This window comes from Peromyscus leucopus, chromosome 7 (assembly GCF_004664715.2).
Source record: "Peromyscus leucopus breed LL Stock chromosome 7, UCI_PerLeu_2.1, whole genome shotgun sequence".
NCBI lineage: Eukaryota > Metazoa > Chordata > Mammalia > Rodentia > Cricetidae > Peromyscus > Peromyscus leucopus.
The window spans coordinates 50,600,202-50,606,201 of record NC_051069.1 but is presented as its reverse complement, the minus strand read 5'-3'; positions in this window follow the sequence as shown (position 1 = coordinate 50,606,201).

The window sequence follows — 6,000 nt, the reverse complement described above, 5'->3', positions numbered from 1 at the left end:
CCAGCCACGCCATTTTGCTGGCCCCTAGATACTAGGATTTGTGGGCTGTCTGGGAACCTCTCCCCCACAGGCACACTTCTCACATGCTAAAGCAAAATTTCCAAGGGTGAGTAAGGATGCGGGACGTTGTGGAGGGTCCTGGAGATGGCCAAGTGGATGTGGGGCTTGCTGCCTGTTTCGTCCCTGGGACCTGTGTGCACAGAGATGACTCCACAAGCTGTCCTCTGACCTCCACGTGTGCTCTCCAGCACGAATGTGCCACAGACAAACATACCAAGTGAGCTTTTATAAACAAAGTCTCACTATGTAGCTCTGTCTGGTCTCGAACTCACAGAGAGAGCTCTGCCTGGCTCCTCAGTGCTGGGTTAGAGTTGTGTGCCACCACACCTTGCTTGAATTTTTTTTTAAGATTCAATATTAAAAACTGGACAGTGGCAGCACACACCTTTAATCCCAGCACTTGGGAGGCAGAGGCAGGGGGATCTCTGTGAGTTCAGGACCAGCCTGGTCTACAGAGCAAGATCCAGGATAGCCAGGGCTACATAGAGAAACGCTGTTTAAAACAAAACAAACACAGATATAGGATTAGAAAGGCTTATAGTATAAGTTGTCTGAGTCTGGAGAGATGTCTCTGTGGTGAAGAACACTTGTTGCTTTTGCAGAGAACTCTGGTTCCTGGTACCTACATGGTGGCTCACAACTGTGTCTAACTCCAGTTTCGGGGGCTTGGGCTCCCTCTTGTGTCCCACTCAGGCACTGCACACACAGTGCAGACATACACACAGTGGTCATGAAACTGCTCAATCGCTGAGCTGCGCTTGTAAACTGAACAGTGCTTTAACCACAGCGGACTCCTAGTTACAGCATGAAGGCATCTGGGGGGGGGGGGTGGGGGGTGGGCGATGGATGGACAGACGGATGAACGGGCGGACGACACACGCCTTTAATCCCAGCTCCCGGGAGGCAGAGGCAGGGAGATCTCTGGGTTCAAGGACAGTTCAAGGACAGCCAAAGGTACACAGACAAACCCTGTCTCGAAAAAACAAAAACAGTTGCATGGAGAACCTTTGTCTCAGAAAAACGGAAGGAGAGAAGCAATGAAGACACAGATGGCGTCAGACTGTGCTCAGTGACAGCCGAGGAGACTCCTCCAGCCAGGCTCGGAGTGGCTCCTAGGGCTCCTGCCTAGAATTCTCCTGTGAGAGGCTGTGAAGGTGGTGGTACAGCCTCTCCTCGCCTCTTCTGTTCCACCCCAGCACCACAATAAAGACTTCAGGAGTTCAAGGCCATCTAGAGTTACGTAGTGAGACCCTGTCTCAAAACAGTGGTCTCTCTGACCTTCAGTTGTGCCATCTGAAACAGGAAGGTGGGCACACAGCCGAGTGGGAACGTAGGCACTTCCGGGATGGAGCACACCAAATACACATAATGGCACTCTCAAGACTTAGGGGTGCCCTAGAGCCCCACAAAACCTTTGACCCCCCATCCCCCACACATATATGCTAAGGTCAAACTCAGCATAGACCAGTTGGCCCAAAGTCAGAAAGATCTACTCTCTCAAGTGCTGGGACTAAAGACGCACACCGCCATGCCTGGGATTTCCCCATTGGCTGTGGGCTTCATAGTTTCAGGCTCACTTGTAGCCAGGCTGGCTTTAAATCTGATGTGTAATGGCGGTTGACCTTGGACGGGATCCTCCTGCCTCCACCTAAGTGCAGAGATGACAGGCATTCAGCCCTGCCCCCAACTCTGTCCATTTCCTTTCTGTCAGGAGCCCCGTGGCCAGTGACAACTGGATGGTGCTGAAATCAAAGTCAAACCATTCAGGGCAGGTTTGGGGGGGACAGATCACCTGTTTGATTGTTCCTGGAAAAGTTCCCAGGAAACAGTCATCTCAGAGGATTAGGGACTGGCTTGTACCCCGGATAGAAAAGCAAAACTGGAAAAATAGAAATTTCCGGACGATCTTGAACTTTATGCAGAAAGCAAAGAGAAGACCCAGACATTGTCCCAGGAGATCTTCAAAGGCTGGCAGGGTTGAGGAAAGGTCACTAAGCTAGAGGTCAAGAAGCCACAAGTAATTCTGGGCTGAAGGGAAGTGTTGCAGGGGGAGACCTAGATGTGAACTTGTTTGCTCCCAGCCTCGGTTTCCCCAAGTGTAAAAGGGTTGGTGGGATATTAACATTCAAATATAGGGGCACAAGCCGAGCATGCAAGTGAGGATCACCATCAAGCTGCCTCCTTAAAACTGGGGGGGTGTCCATCTTTCCTCAAGCAAAAGGAACCAAGCACACTGGGATGCAGCACAAGACCATTTTGGAACAAATGAAGGTGGGAGAGAGCACCATCTGCCATCCCAGCACTCTGGAGGCAGAGGCAGGCGGGTCTCTGTGAGTTCCAGGCCAGCCTGGGCTACCAAGTGAGTTCCAGAATAGTCAGGGCTGTTACACAGAGAAACCCTGTCTCAAAAACAAGGCCAGGCAGTGGTGGCGCACGCCTTTAAACCCAGCACTTGGGAGGTAGAGGCAGGCTGATCTCTGTGAGTTCGAGGCCAGCCTGGTCTACGAAGCAGATGCCAGGATAGCCAGGACTGTTACACAGAGAAACCCTGCCTCGAAAAAAACTACACACACACACACACACACACACCACACCCAGACGGTTTTTATATACAGGGAGGGCAGAGGGAGAATATCCTTGTGCTACACTGCCCATGTGCAGGTCAGAGAACAACTCACAGGGGTTGGTGTGCTACTGTGTGGTTTCCAGGGACTGAGCTCAGGGCATGAGGATGGGCGGCAAGGACCTTTAACCCCGACCCACCTCACAGCCCACTTTTAAAATTTACTTTGTGGAAGAAATTATCACGTGTGGTGCACATCTTTTTTTTTTTTTTTTAACTTTTTTTTATTTTGTTTTTTGTTTTGTTTGAGACAGGGTTTCTCTGTGTAGCTTTGGAGCCTGTCCTGGAACTCGCTCTGTAGACCAGGCTGGCCTCGAACTCACAGAGATCCGACTGCCTCTGCCTCCCGAGTGCTGGGATTAAAGGCATGGGCCACCACCGCCAGGCTCAATGGTGCACATCTTTAACCCCAACACTTGAGAGGCAGAGGCAGATTAATCTCTGAGTTTGAGGCCAACCTGGTCTATATAGCAAGTTCCAGGATATCTGGGGCTACAAGATTGAGCCCTGTCTTTTAAAAAATGTTTATTTTTCTTCAGATTTCTTTTTATCCACTAGTCCATGTGTGCACTAGCTGTGTGTGCAGCGCCTGCAGAAGCCGGGGGAGTGTCAGATCCCCAGGACTGGATAAGGAAGGATGTGAGCTGCCCATGGGTGCTGGGAACCAAACCCATGTTCTCTGAAAGAGCAGCCAGTGCTCTTAACCACCGAGTGAGCCAGCTTCCTGGGCACCCTTCTACTTTTTTAATAAAAATGTTATTTTCTATTTTTAATTTGTGTGTGTGTGTGTGTGCAGTGTCCAAGAAGGCCATAAGAGGGCATTACGAAGGAGAGTTACAATGATTTTTTTAAGTCACCAAGTGGGTGTTGGGTCCTCTCAAAGAGCAGCCAGTGCTCTTAACAGCATGGCCATTTCTCTGGGCTCTGTGGGGGTGGGGGGGGGGGAGGAGGGGGACAGACAGACTGAGGGAGAGGTGTGCTTGTGTAGGCCAGAAGACAGTCTGTAGGATTCACTTCTCTCCACCATGTCGGTTCCAGAGATTAAATTCTTGTTATTAAGCTTTCAGGCAAGGGCCTTTACCTGTTAAGCCATATTGTGTGTCCTGATTGGGGTTGATTAAACAGGGTCTCACCAGATGTGGTGGCGCATGCCTTTAATCCCAGCACTAGAAAGAAGCAGGCAGGTCTCTGAGAGTTTGAAGGCAGCCTTGTCTATGCAGACCGGTCTCAAAAAAACTAAAATAATAATAATAATAATTAATAATAATAATAATAATAATAATAATAATAATAATATAATGGGTCTCTTGTAGTCCAGGCTGTCCTGGATCTCTGTATGTAGCGGAATAGGTCCTTGAACTCAGAAGCCTCCTGCCTCCACCTCCTAAATGCTAGAAATACAGTTTTCTCCCACCACACCAGGCTTGTAGAAAGCTTAAACCAGTTAATGTATCCACTTCATTTCCCTTGCTGTCAAATGCAATGACTCCATGCTGGGCACAGAGTGTTTGACTGCATTATTACCCACAGTCTGTATTATTACCAACAGTCAAATCCGAATTATGAAGGGTCCCGGGACAAACAAGCAAGGAGCCAGAACCGGGAGTGCAAGCCCTCGCGCGCCCCCTGGTGAGTACCTGTGGAACTACACCAACATCGGGAAGCGGCGCAGGTGCAGACCCTCTGAGAGGCGGAGTCAGGACAGGGACTGTTCCGAACTATTATTGGCTGAAGTCGCTGTCGGTTGCGGAGAAAATAGCCAATGAGGGTTGCGGCCGCTCGACTTCTGGCTCTGAAGGCTGGCTGGCCTCTGACGCCTGTAGTCCCCCAAATGACCTTGCGGTCACTTTGATCTTGAGCACGACACAGGATCTTCTTCACTGTCATAGGTAGCTCCCTCCCTGAGACTACCCTGACGCCAGTCTTACTTTAGAGAAGCACCTAGTTTATTCCTTCGTTTTTGAGACAGGGTTTCGTGGAGCACAGACTGGTCACGAATTCTCATGTCTGGAGCCTGGTCTTAAACCCCTAATCCTCCTGCCTCCACCTCCTAACTGCTGGGATGACGTGTGCACCACCACCTAACACTGTGATTTTATCCTGAGCGACCTCACAGTGCTTCCCATTCCTTAACCTGACGATCAGTCATGGTTGCTGGTCCCCAACAATGCCCCTTCTTTCTGCAGGAAACCATCTTCTGTGGCGTAGGGGCCCTGATTATTCCTCAGAGGACCCTAGAATCATTCACGCCTCTTCAAGGCTCCTCAAAATGTTCCTCTACTCCCCACATATGGGATCCTGCCTTGTCCCCATTTTCTCAGGATTTCCCCAGATCACCTTCCTCACACTCCTCAAAATAGCCACGCAAAGACTTCCGGGGTCCCAAAGCTCTTTTTCCCCTCCCTAAATTGGGAAAAAAAAAAACCAAGACAGATCATCCTCTTAAAATTGCGTGCAGAGCGTTCAGTTGGTAGGGCGCTTGCCTGTCAGGCACAAAGGCCTGGGGACTGATCCGCCCCCAGCACGCTGGAGGAAAGACCAGCACGCAGGATCAGGTTTCAAAGTCACCCTCTTTTGGATTCATAGTGAGTTGGAGGCCAGCTTGGGATACACGGGACACAGGAAGAAACTTAGCATGTCCCATACCATGAGACGTTGCTTGTAGAATTGGGTTACTGCTTCTTAAATGTCAACAGTATATATATACTATTTTAAAAGGTTTTTTTAGGTTTTTCATTTTAAAAATTAGGTTTATTTTTTATATTTTGTGTGTATGAGTGTTTTGCTTCTGTGTGTGTCTGGTGCCCTCGGAGATGGTGAGCCTTCATATGGATGCTAGGCATCAAACCTAGGTCCTTCAGCCAGAATAAGTGCTCATAACCACTGAGCCACCTCTCCAGCCCCAGGTTTTTACATTTTTATTTTACATGTGTAGATGTCTTACCTGCACGTGTGAGCCACAAGGATGCAGTACCCAAGGAGGTCAGAAGACAGCGATGATTCCCTAGAGTTACAGACACTTGGGAGCTGCCATGTGGGTGCTGAAGACCAAACCTCAGCTGTCTGTGGGAGAAGCCAGTCTCTTAACCATCCCACAGCCTCTGCATTCTCAGTATATTTGGGGGTGATCCTCAAGCACTATGACATGTCAGCAGGAAACACACTTGCGGAGACGCCTCCCTGAAGACATGGGGTCTGTTCCCCCAAGTCCCAAGGCCCTTGGTAACACCAGAGGGAGGTAGAAAGGGCCTGTCCTAATGCGAAGATGTTCTCCAAAGGGCCACACACCGGCACAATCAGCTAGAAAATCTAGCCGG